The sequence below is a fragment of the Pararge aegeria genome, chromosome 13 (assembly GCF_905163445.1).
Source record: "Pararge aegeria chromosome 13, ilParAegt1.1, whole genome shotgun sequence".
NCBI lineage: Eukaryota > Metazoa > Arthropoda > Insecta > Lepidoptera > Nymphalidae > Pararge > Pararge aegeria.
Window position 1 is genome coordinate 3172473 of NC_053192.1, and position 14293 is coordinate 3186765.

The 14293-nt window shown below is 35.8% G+C and overlaps 1 pseudogene; it reads right to left on the reverse strand.

Annotated features, from left to right (window-relative positions):
* Positions 1-3269: 3269 nt before the first annotated feature.
* LOC120628686 lies at positions 3270-14042 on the reverse strand (annotated as a pseudogene).
* Positions 14043-14293: the final 251 nt, after the last annotated feature.

Here is a 14293-nt window from a genome sequence, read left to right on the forward strand (position 1 = left end):
CCATCGGTTCTCAGAGCTGTGTGCGCCCCACCTATTGCCACTTCAGCTCACGGCTCGTTGAGCTATGTCAGTAACTCTGGTTCTTATAAATCTCCTCATTCCTCATTTAATTACGAAGAGATATACCGAACATACTCGTAGTTCCATCGCTCGCTGCGTGTCTCTGAGCATTCTTATGAGACCCCTAGTTACCTATAGATCAATGAAAAATGTTATTGAGGTTGTAAATTAAATTTGTAAAGTAATATTGACATGAATTAGTTTTATTAAAGATCCTAATTTTATCTAGTAAAAAAGTCGTTCTATCACAGTTTTAATATAAGTAATAATATAATATAGTTTATTATCATAGTCATTAGTCACGGTGTGAAGCCGGCACAATATGTGGATAAGCACCTACTGTTAATTGTTTAAATAAATGTTTCTTTCAAGCTTAAGGATTTAATTAATATTTTCGGTTTATTGTTCGAAGTTACCTACCTCCTGTTTTTTGTTTGATGAGTCTTGCTCGTAAGAAAAAACTTATCTATATCCATATTAAAAATGTAATAAAGCTAATAATTCAGTACGAATCTAAAAAAAAATATACCATAGACTATACATACTTTTAAGGAGTTGTTTTTACTTTAAGTATTTATATTTGTTTCTCTGCGTTTGTCTAGGGTTGACGCAAATCCTTATTACACAAAATGCATTTTGTGAGTATATAATGGTACCTTTTGTTTTTTTTTTATTCTTCTACAAGTTAGCCCTTAATTACAGTATTACATGCAGGTAAGTGATGATGTAGGCTTAAATGGTTACGGGCTCAACTGTTAGGAGTATGGCGGTATATTAAACCCGTGCCTCTAAACAATTTCTACGCGACTTCGTACCGGAACGCTTAATAGCTTAGCTAGCTTAGCGGCACGTCTTTGCTGGTGGGGTGGTAACTAGCCACAGCCGAAGACTCCCACCAGACCAGACAGAGGAAATTCTTCGGAAATTATATACTCCTAAATTTCTCCTGCCGGGGATCGAAACCGGGACCTCCCACTTAAAACCACAGCGTCCACCGCTGCGCCAGGACGTCTAATATAGGTACTTCTTCATGTTCAGGGTACTGCTGTTTTTGTAAGTTCATTTTGATGTTAAGTATTAGGATCAGAAAGCCAGTTCTGTATTACCGTTGACAACAAATTTAGCTAGTCACTGCAAAAAGTTGCTACTAAATAAGCTGCTTATTACGTAACTGGCATTCTGAAACCTAATTCCAAAGTCCTTCAAACTCGTTTGACACAATTGACTGAGATACTGCCGGCTTTTTCCGGCTACATACTTCTAGAGACGTACGGGTATAGGAGAACACTGCAAAAAGTTGCTACTAAATAAGCTGCTTATTACGTAACTGGCATTCTGAAACCTAATTCCAAAGTCCTTCAAACTCGGTTGACACAATTGACTGAGATACTACCGGCTTTTTCCTTCTACATACTTCGAGAGACGTACGGTAATGGAGAACTACTTAGGTATTTATAAATAAATGTTTTAACACTCTCTCACAATTGGAAGGTGCTCTCAGTTGAAGTGTGTCAAAACACTACTATTGGAATAGTTACTATTCCAACGTATACCACGTTTGTTTGCTAGGCGTAGGAGCCTTAAAAATAAACGTGGTCTACGTTAATCTATGTCGTTAAATCGTTAAATCGTTAGATCTATATCGTTAAATCTTTAAATCTATATCGTTAAATCTAAATCGTTAGTAAATAAAAAATCATGTGAACCCAGAAATTCTACCTGAGTGGAGACGCAGGCAATAGCTGTAAAATAATAGTTTCACTAAATTCTTACCTATTCATTTGTTGAGTATACTTTAGAAATATTTTATGAGTCTTTAAAACCACTTAAGGAAATTACCCAAGTTACTCAGTCAAAAATAACTCAGAGGTTATCCACTGATGCAAATCGAAAATGCGAGCAGCGGGTCACAAAAAAAGAGCGTTTAGTACGTGTTAAGTTAGATATGTTGGCGATCTGAACTGACTGTTTCTGGATGCATCAACAACTTTTTAATGCCAGGAGTATGAAATAGGTTTATGGATTTTTCCTTATTATTTGATGATTAGAAGTCAGTAGTTTGGACACTAATTATTTCCTTAATTTGTAATTACGCGTTGAATGACATAACAGGATACACATAAACCTTTTGTGAGTACACCGTTCAAGTGAGTTTGTGTAAGTAAGGTGAGTACTAGTACTGATACAAAACGTTATAAATACTTAGTTCGAGTTTCTCGACATCTTCTGTCCCTTACTCGGTTTAAATTTGTTTAAATTTTAAGGAAGTTGCTGTACACGCAACTAAATATAGCAGTTACATCTCATCAACAGCAAGAGTTTAAAGTAGGGGCAATACAACGACACCTCGTGGTGAGCAATTCTTTTGAGAAGTGTTCTCAAATATGGCCACGATGTTTAAGAAAATCGTTTGTACCACGTGTAAATGAATACCGAAATGATACTTCAGAGGCTTTCGATTTATATTATTTACTATCTCTAAGACTTATATGTGAAACCGAAACTATTACACTTACGAAATAGTTTTTGGTTTAAAAACTGACATTGTTTTTACTGAAAGAAATCGGATACACAAACCTCACATGCAAAATTAAAATCAAGTGACTCCCGTCACTTTATTAGGTATGCGTCTCGTAGCGTAGGTACAATGCACGTGTCGGTCTTTTATCTTCAATAGGGTTGTCACAAGTGAACACATAGAATGTCTTAAGTTACTTTGTATGGAAAAATAAATATGCTTCTTTTGATTTAATATTTTTACAGGGGTGATTTTTATTGAAATATACTTATGAATCCTTCAACTGTATTTCTTAATTACTTCCAATACTGTAGAGATTTTTGTGACAGCGCTCGTCCAGGAAAGTACTAACGTACGTGGTGCAGGCACAAAAGCTTCATATCTACGCCTCAAGTTGATGGATACAGGGCAACACTGCAGATGTTTATGTGTTCCTTGCTAACTCTGCGAAGTGGAACTCTATTTATAGGCGAAGGTTTTCCACTCACCATCAGGTAGGCTATCTGCTTGGTCTAACAATTATTACGTAAAAAAAAAACGAATACACAAACAGACACACTTTCACATTTCTACCTTATTTTAGTATGAAAGTAGTGAGCGTACAATAAAGTAAAAAGATAGTTTCAGTACTTATTTACTTTATTTATTTCGAAGTAAAGTAGATACAGTTGATATATAATATTGTTATAAATTGAAAGTGGCGACATAACGTAAAATGTGTTTTCGGCAATATACAATTAAGGTTAAGTACATCTGAAATTAGTTTTATTTTTAGTTTTTGGTTACGCGTTACTAAAATTCATCATATTTTCCGCTAAAAGCTTCATTTTCATTGAAGCCGAGGCTGTCCCAGAAGTTTTTGTTGCCGAAGTCCGCAGTTGATTTCATTTTCATGTCGTTCGGTCCGGCAATTTCCATGTAAGATAATTCGGCATCTCCCGGCTTAACTTTCGACCATTTAGGGGCATTCGGCAGTTTTGGTACTCTGGAATAAAATATGTAAATTTAATATTTTATAAGCTAATGTTTAGTTTGTGGCTGGGGTTTTGACGACCTCCCTGGCACAACAGTAAGGTTTTAAGTGATAGATTCTGGTCAACAGGAATTTATAATATCTGAATTTTCTGTGGTATGGTCTTGTGGTGGGAGTCTTTGCCTTTACTGGTTACCACCCTACCGACACAGCCGTGCCGCTAAGCTTTTAAGTGTTCCAATATAGTATCGCTTGGAAATCAATTTGGAGGATGGGTTTAGTATAACTGCTATACATACTAACGGAACTGCCATTCTTACTAACATGATAACCCGTTACCATCTTAGACATCATCATCATCATCAAATAACACCAGGTGAGATTGTAACATTAGTAAAATAAATAAAATTGGTTGTCTGTAAAGTCGGCTTACTGACGATAGTTGAACGTGACAACGTCGTAAGAAAATACTGATGGAATGGTTGCATTTTTCAAAAGAAAATTTTAATTTTATTTGTTTGATAGATATTATCGTTGCTATAAACAATTGACACCACATTCACTTTTCACTGCACTTCATCCTTGCCGAAAACATGTAAATGTATTATTGTATAGAAGCTGTCCACGCGGACGCATCGCTCACTCAAGTAGGAGACAGACAGATGTCGTGTTCCGCGCTCTCGCTTGCACTTCAAGCCTTGAATGGAACGCCTCAGAGCGAGGTAACGCTGCATGCGTCATGTTTTTTCGTACGTGCAGCCGGCTCCATCGAATTATAAGACGTTGTCACGCCAATAAAAAAGAAATGATCATATATCACACAATCAAATATTAGATACGATTTGGTGCAATATAAAGAGGATTTTGCCATCATGACCTCAAAGGCCAAATAAACATGACTGTTTATTTTGTTCTAAATATTACAGTTTTAAAAAAGCAGATAGCATAAGATTACCCAGTCGTTGCGTAGCTGTAGATCATATCGAGAAGAGCAGCTCTCATCTGCAGATCTTCAGCGCAAGTTGTCTCCGTCGGTAGGAACTTGAGAACTAGGATCACATCATCAGCGTGGCTCACTCCTGTAACAATATCATAATTTTATTGATTCACTAGACAGCTTCACTTGGCTGTTAGTTTGATTTTTAAGTGTAGAAGCAAAAATCAACAAAAAGTAAAATACCATCGCCTATAAGTACAGCAACATTTCAAAGGGCATGCAAGGAACATGTCCTACAAAATGCCACCATGTTCTATAAACCAGGGGCCTAGGTGTTAAGCTTTATGCCACGCTCTTCGGACCAGAACATTGCATTGTAACAATCAAATCGTTTATTTGCCGATTGGTTTTACATTGTTGGTAGACAAAATATTTATTTATTTATTCCCATCTTACATTTTTGTCATTACAGGAAAAAGTTATCCTAATACGACAATGCATGCATGTTATGTAAATTTTAATAATATATATAACTAAAGTGACATATATATATAGGGACAAACAATTCGCCTTAGATGGCATGCAAAAAAATATATATGTTCGTACACTAATTCCTACTTACTAAAATAAGAATAAAATTTAAGACTGATATCAAAATTACAAATATCTAATCAATTATTATTCATGTCAAATTATAATCACTGTAAATGTCAAAACTATAATATTGTAACAATACTGCTTAGTAACAGAAATAAGCCTGGCAGTACTTACCCCGAGCTCTGTCACAAAAAGCTCTTACTACTATTACTTTGCTTTTACATCTAAGCTTTTTAGTTTTTCAGCAATAGAAATACCGATCGCTGTGAGTTATTCCCAAGTGACACAAACTTATACCGGGGTAAGAAGCACTCATCATCATCATCTACCCATTGCTGGAACACTACAGGGCACGGGTCTTCTCCCATAATAAGAAGGGTTAAGGGGTAGACCACGTGGACTCAACACGCCCTCGAGAATATTACGGAGAGCTTTCCGACATGCAGATTTCTTCATGATGTTTACGCCCACCGTTACAACAAGTGATGTTTAATTGCTTAAAACGCACATACCTTAGTAACATTACAGCCCCCCAAAAGTAAAGTAAAGTAATATCTATATGTCTTCCTTCAGGACTCTTTTAACGTAATACGAGTTAGCGCACCGTAATTTTCCAAGTTTCCAGCCATTAAGTTAGAGAAGCTGTATTGCCATCTGTACGAAAACCAGTAGGAGTAGGTCGGTTGGTTGGATCGCAGGGCATGTATTTGTGCCAGTTTGCCAACATCTGCCTTGAACAAACGATCTCCAAGAGCCTAGGCAAAAAGACATAAAATGTAAAAATTGGATAGAAGCAGGCGTTGTGCGGAATTCTTTGATATGTTAAGAAAATTAAGCTAAGCTAAGCATTTTCATATAAAAAATATAAGATAAATGAAACTCAATTTTATGCGCAAAATGATAGCCTGGCTGTTCCGCGTGGAAATGCAGTCAGCATTCTTTGCACCAGGCATGACCTTTACAGTAATTAGTTTATCGAACAGTATTTAGTTATCAACAAAAAAATATTTACAGACAATAAAGCTTGAGTTATATAATACAAAAATAGTTTGTATCTTAGAAATATACTTCATCCAAATGTTCACTTAGGAGTTCGGTTCTGTATCCTTTATTGGACACGAACCTAGATTTTTAAATACGAGACGCTGCATAAAGCTTCTCTGAGCATTGTTTTAACTAGGATTTACTTCGCCGGTTAGATCAATATTGAAATTTTTTCTATATTAATGAAGTGTGTTCCTGCCAGTGCAGCTGCTCATCGATCATTTCATGGTCTTCAGCAGTTTATTTATTATGTTACTACTGGTCTTCAGTATGAGCGCTTCTACATAAATATTCTTACTTTGCTGCCCCATTGATTTAATGTTTCTATCGTATCCTACCCCATAAAAATGTCACCTTAGTCTGTCACTATTCATTCTTCTAATTTAATTTGTAGCGATTCGTCATGACCTAGAATCTGTTTAGTAACATTTTAATCTCATCTATTAAGTGCTCTTTTACTTCATTATTTTCCTTATATTCTGGTCAGTTTAGATAATCAAGAAATACTTCTAAGTTAGGTATAAGTTAATACGCTTCTTTAAACTTTATCATAAAAGGAGTCAGTCAATATGCTACTTTGACAGAGATTAAAGAAAAGTTACTTACATCAATAAGCTCGTCGTAAGTATCTTGGCAGACAGGTCTGCCGTCCAAGTACTTTTGCTTAATCTTGTCGGCGACACTTGTGCGCATACTAATTGGCAGGGTGTCATTAAACTCGAAAATATTGCTAGCAAGTTCCTCCCATCTTGCTTCCAGTTCTGGTAATATGGTAGGCTCTTTTTGGTAAGCTGCAAAAATACCATATAACTTCTGTATCGTGTTAAAGCAAATAAGTCATAATCAGGATCAGTAGGGTGGAATAGCAAAGAGCTCAGAATAGTATGGTTAGAATTTTTGCTAAATCCACCCGAATACACTGGCTAATAGTGTACTAATAATGGGGTTAATGATAATAAAAACCTTGGCCATCTTCAGACGCTCGGCAGATGGGAAACGTTAACAAACAAGCGTAGAAGGGAATGGCGGCTTAAGCGAGCGTCACGCCTTTTACCATACGGACCATTTTTACCGCCAAGGAGTGCCAATAGATGGTTCACATCGAGAACTTAAGAATAAATAGTTGTACTTTACTTTCGAAAGACTAAGTATATTAAAAAATCCATTTCTAATTTTACTACCGGAAATAGGAAGAGGTATTGGGTGTTTTAGCTTCTTTTACAGAGGGAAATAGAGCGTGGACTCATAAACATCAGTTTTACCGCGATATGCAGGTTTTCTCACAGCTCAAAACATTTACCATCCCAAAAAGGGGTGTTAAATTGTAAAGTTCCAATTTTAGCATATCAGTATTATACGCCCGGATTCCATCAGAATTGTATTTTTGATTTCGGTTCAATCTACTAAGATCTAATCCTGAAACCTGACCTTGAATGTCGACTGATGAAAAGTGATGGTGCTGTCGAAGACGATATGAACGGGCTAACCTGTTAGGAATTATGGCAGTTATATTAAACTATTAAACCAATATCCCTGGTAGTTTCTACGTGGCATCGTACTGGTAAATACTATAGCGGTATTGTCTGAAGGGTGGTAACTAACCTAGTCTGGAACCACCTACCAGACCAGATTTCCTAATTTCTGGGGATCAAAATTCGGAAGTCACAGGGTTGAAACCATAAGCTTTAGCATTAACCCACTGTGGGATATTTATGCAGTCTAGTTATCAACTAAATTATCGACTGTATGTTATGCGGAGACATAACATCTCATCCGACATCAAAAAGTTAAATTTTTTTAAGAAGATTTTTGCGTAGGCAGCCGTAACAGGTTGCATCTGTTACATTTTATTTTTAAGTAAGGCTTATTTTAATAATTAAATTTTGTTACGTAAGTTAGTAAAGAATAAAAAAAAACTAAATTAATGATTAACTTAATGATTATTAAAATATATTTATAGTACCTACCTGCCTACCTACTACCAGTTTTAAACTTCCGATGTCCCTACCTAATTATATTGAGGGAATTTTATTTATATGGAATATCTTGATTGATGTAGTGAGTAGGTGGGTGTTAATTAATTTCTTTAGATGTTACCTTTTGTCGACGGCACGGTGGTGTATTCTTACGTAAAATTCGTAAGAATTTATGATTACACCATAATAGTTTTAAGTCTACTTGTGAATTTTGGTTAAAATATTTATATATTATTATTATTATAACTTAATTACCTGCTCCAGCATACAATCCTTCATCAGCGGTCACAGAAGCGATGAGTGGGAGATCTTGCATCTGTCCAGCTTGACTGGCTGTATAAGGGTACTCGGTGAGGAATGGCTCTTTAGTGGCGGGATCCTCAGCTGTCGGCGCGAATATATTGAACCATTTCACTCTCCAGTCCTAAGGTCACAGTTGATTCATCATTATCACAATACATTACCGTCCCACTATCCAGCCCCACTATCTCTCGGAATTAAAAGTGGGAATATAGAATACAAATAATTTTTTATTGGCAATATTAACGGTTATTTAAGCAGTTTTTAATGAATAGTGTTACCCGTATCACTAAGAGTTACATTTCAAAGTTATGATTTAACAATATTTTTTTAGGCATTTGTAAATCAGAACGAAGGTATCATAATAGTATATAGCCTTCGTTCTATTATATTATTTTGTTACACGTTATATAGTAAGATACTTAGGATACAGTAACAATTTTAGACTATACAGCATCTTGTAGCTAAATTAAGGTTTGACCGCTGATCGGCACAATGGGCAGTGTTAGTTTACACGTTGTATAGGGAGCCAAAATTACTGTTAATATACATTCTTAGATACACAGAGATAAATAAACTTAAATATAAATACATTATTATTATCACTTAACATAAAACTTACAAACATCTCGATTTGAGCGTTGACAATCATTTCTCCGGGTCTAGATCTGAGGCATTCAGCCATGTCACAGCTATTGGTGGTAGCACAACCAACGAGGGAAGCCAATTCTTTAGCCTTTTGTACAGGTTTAATGGAATGTGTCCACGACGAAAACGCTGAACCGCTGAATGCGATTCCTCGATGGAACAGGCCTAGAAATTGTCAAAAATTATTTTTGAGAGTGTCCGGTTAATAAAAAACCCTAACTCTAACTGAGTAAGCTTCCAAACTCCTGATATGGAGAAGCGTAAAGAGTTCATACTGGTTGCATGCAATCTTACAATAATGGTGTCAATCAGTTAGAACTTAAAAAAATATAATAATATGAATTGTTTACCGCATGTGTCCATAAATAAAAGTTATTTTATTTAATTTTTCTTTTATTTATTTCCGAATAAACAATAACATTTCACATAATACTGTTATTCAAGACAGAACAATTTAAGGATTATAATTTGATTTTATTATCCCATAATTTTACTTAGTTCATAATTCAAATTATGGTATAATGAAATTTTAATTATGAATTGTGAACATTTCTAGCTGTTTCACGAAACTAACAACTGTATGTAAGTAGTTTTAAATCATAATGCCCATGGACGTCCACTGCAGGACATCGTTCTTTTGAGGTGACGAGACCCTAAAACCCGATTAGTTTGACAACTTTTATAAATTTAAAGTGCATAAACAAAATCGGAACCGACGGGATTTGAACCTGCGAATTACGACTCTCTGGCAATTGCGGCCTGAGCTCTTCGACCACTAATCTTCGGCTCTCCAAATAAATAATTATGAATAATTTGACAACATTCTGAATGTTGTAATAAAATATGCAAATTGTGTTATGTTTGAGGCATGGTACAGATTAAATGACGCCAAATAGAATCTGTCACTCGGTAACAAATATGTAACGTGAGACCAGCTCCTTCAAAATTTTGTCTCATACAAAGTAGGTACCTTTAGAAAGTGGCGACAGATAGTGGTAGTGTACACTAGCACTGCCAGCGGAGCAGCCGGTAAGAGTGACGCTGTCAGGGTTGCCACCAAACATCTTGATGTTATCGCGAACCCACTTCAAGGCCATTGTCTGATCCTTCAGACCAGCGTTGCCTGGTATCACTTCATCACCCGTGCTCAGGAATCCTGATGACGTAGAAAATTTAAGTTTATGTCGTCTCTAAATAGGTATATATTACTAATTATAAAGTAAATTAGTAAATTAATATAAATCAACAACACACGCATCGTCATCTAACTCCACAGTAAGTGTAGCTTGTGTTATGGGTAGTGAGATGACTGATGAATGTTTCGAAACTTATTTCAAGAAGCCAGTGTTTGTAGCGACTCTACCACCGGTTCGGAAGGCATATTTTACCGAGAAGAAGCCGGCAAGAAACTAAGCAGTTGCTTTTTTCCAACATCGTTTTACAATTTTAGAATCTTTGTTCTATCTTGTGTGAGATGAAAGCGGAGCAGCTTCTTTCCAGGCATCTTGTCATTAAGAAAATTATCAATAGTATAGTAACCTCGATGAATTAAATGTGTTTTTATAAATCTAATATTACTTTCGGTAGCATGGTATAAAAACATATACTCAGCCCCACAAAGGTTGTCTGTACTTTCCTAAGATGAAATGCTGATATTACTAATTTATGACCGTTTCTTATATCCATTTTTTATATTGATTAATATTTTGTTTTACAAATAATTTTTACAAAGATTTATTTTTAGAATATAAAAGAATAGAATAGAATAGAATGGAATAGAATAACTCCTTTTAAACCAGATATCACACACGCGAACAATCAAATAGATAAAGTAGCAGAATTATATTTTCTTGTAATAACAATAGATGCATATTTAAATATTATTTACCAGTGCTTTCTAATAAAACATCAAAAGAAATTTAAAAAAAGGCCTATCATGGTTTTGTTTACCCACTTTTAACGTACGGTATTATAGTTTGGAGAAATTCGGTAAAAAAAAATGTCTAGGAATTGTGTACAATTTATGATACTATGAATCGGTCCGAAATGTTTTTGTAAACAAAAAAATTTTTTATCGTGCCTATATATTTTAGAAATTTGCATATTTGCAAATTGGCAGGGAGTATTTTGTAAGAAAACGTAAAGATAATATTCGTACGAAATAAAAATATAATATATGTGTTCCTTAAAAATAAATGTTACGTATTTTTTGAAAGTTCTTTTTTAGTATCTAGAGTTTAGAATTCAATGTGTTAAGTTTATAGTCATATGCAAAATAAACTCGTAGTATATGAGAAAATTGCACGCCAGAAAGTGGCAAACTATGAGCACTATTCCCCTTTCCAACACAAAAAAGTGCATAGTTAAAGCAAAAAAAAATTGTTCTATTCAATTCTATTCTATTCTATTCTGTTCTAGGTTCACAGATAAGTCTCAGAGACAGTACATAATATCCTCTAAAGCCTGTTAAGTATTATTTCAGTTTTCATTTACACGTTGTATACTGAAAGGAATGACGCTCATGTTTCGAAACACCTTAAGGTCAAAATTAAAATTCTACTATTACTACTACTGTTATATACTGCACGGGTATTAAAACTAAACGTAGCATAACTTCAGAGTAGTTATGTAGTGTTTTGTCACATTTCAACTTAAAGCAACGAAATACCACGTTTATCTATAAAGCCCCTAATTTTTTATTCAGACGTTATACTAGAAGCACTAGCTGTGTGTGTGTAGCCTTAATGTTTTAAAGATTGAGAATAAGGTAACTTTAACTAATAATCTGATACTCAAAAAGCAATTTACATTATTTATGCGTGTAAATGAAATACCAAATGAAGTGTAGATAACAGGTGAACGGAACGTTTACTGTGCGTCTTTAGTTTCACTTACTGGATTTCCCCTAGGCGCATTTTGACACCCTTACCCTCTTAGCTCTAATTCTTTCTCTCCTAAGAGTGACATTAAAAGGCTTAGAATAATCATAATTATGTTAAAAATCTTACCTAATGGTCCCAAACGGTAGTTAACTGTCACGAGGACAACGTCTCTGTCCATCATGTGTACACCGTCGTACTGTCCTCCACCTCCGTACGTAAAGACTCCACCATGTATGAAGATAACCACAGGCAGACTGGCATCTAGGTTCGGTGTGTGGACATTTACGAATAGACAATCTTCTTCACCTAAAAAGACAGTACGACTTAGCGATGGTAATTTTTTTTTTAAGTTGATATTGACGGATCGAGCTGATGGCCCAAATAACGAAAAGGCGAAAACCATTGCCTATAAATAGAGAAACACTTTGCAAAGCAGCCATAACCTAAGCCTAAGTCCATAAACCTGAGGGGTAGCTGTTAAAACTCATATTATGCCTGTAATCACGCTGGTAACCATGCCTTACAGACTGGATCACAGCAATCCGGCTTGGCGGTAGAAATAAACATGGCGGTATAAATCTCTCGGACCAAATCTGTCACGGTAACGGTGAAGGAAAACATAGTAACTTGCATTTTTTAAATTAACGATAGGCCAGCGCTTGGCGACAATCATGCCCGTTAGAAAGCAATGATGAGGTCTAGGTTGGAGCACACTTGCCTAGAAAAAGCCTATTGACTCTAGCCTTGAAGGTACACAAATTATACGTGGCAGGAAACACAGTTGTTGGGAGGGCGTTCCACATCTTAGCGGCACGCATCAGAAACGTGGATAAAAAACGTTTCGTGATGGAATATAAACCGCATAAGGATGCCACCACTCACGGTGTCTTGCTGCAAGCCTGAGTGTTCTTCATAACGTTCTCAAAGGTGTGTGGAGTCCACCAATCCGCACTGGCCAGCGTGGTGGACGAAGGCTTTAACCCCTTCGCATTGTGGGAGGAGACCCGTGCCCTGTGGTGGGCCGGTAATAGGTTGTTATGATGATGATGGTGATGATGAAATCTGTCACAAAAAGCTCCCCGAACACTCTATTGATTGCCAGTTTATTTTGCCGATGGCTTCCCAGAACTCCAAAATTACTCATAACATAACATAACTCGAATTCCAGAAAAACAATAACAATACAGAGAAAACAATTTATCTAAATTGGAAATAGAAAAAATCTTCAGTCATGGCTTCTCTAAAAACAAAAAGAAAATATTAGTTAGCAATTATCTTCTAATTACCTGTGATTCCATCGATCGAAGGATCGAACTGAAGACAGACAGGTGGAAGTCGTGTGGAGTTCCACACTCCAGACCATGGTTGCATCGGTTGAGGCTCCTACAAAAATGCATTTTCTGAATCCAAAAACAGAGAGAACGAGAGGTATTTACAAAAGAGATTGCAAATTTATCAAGAAACTTGCAATAATCCAGGATAAAGGTTAATAAAGTAATACCCGAATAGAATTTATAATTTTCATGTTTTACAGCAATTATTAAGATTCCAAATTGCTTCCGTAATATTCTGTTCCTTGAAAAGCGAAGAAGGCTTATCTCTTTTGATTACAGAGCGAGAACCAGAAAAATTTGACTCTAAAATATTTATCAATAAAGGCTTATTTTATATAGTTTAAATTCTCGCTGACCTTTTATATTCTAATGTCCCCCCCCCCCCCCCCCCCCCCAAGAAAACAGTGGAAGGAAAGATTGGAAATAATTAGTCTCCTCATCAGGAGCAGTGGAACAGACCGAATTTTATATTCCTATTTGTTCCCCTAAGGGAATAGAGAAGAGCCGGGGGACAGAATGGATTAATCCTAAAAAACACATTAAGTAACTCGAGAGTCCTCTTAATTTTCCAATCGGTGGGCTGGCATAGGGTACGCCGAAAAAGCTAATGAAATTCCTGCCATTCGTAGACACTCTAGGTTTGCCCAGTAACTCCCCATTAGCTGTTTTGACTATTGGATCTTTACATTCTTCACACCTTACTATGGCAACGAGGAATAACAAAAATAATAATCTAAGACACGCCATCTTAAATCGTGATGCTCTCGCAACGGTTGGCGGCACCAGATTGAGTTTGCAATGAGATGTAGCTCGCTTATATGGCCCGATTTGTTTGCGTTTCTTTTGAATTAAATTACGTTATCATTGAAATTAAATTGTGTTTTCATTTAAATTTAATTTAATCTAACTTCACAGTTTACCTTATTTATCTTATATATTAAGGGCCTACATCAGAAGGGAAACATAAGAATTGCTTTATTTTCGTTTTTTAATCTTTATAATTTCGAAGTGAAATTTCTGTAGA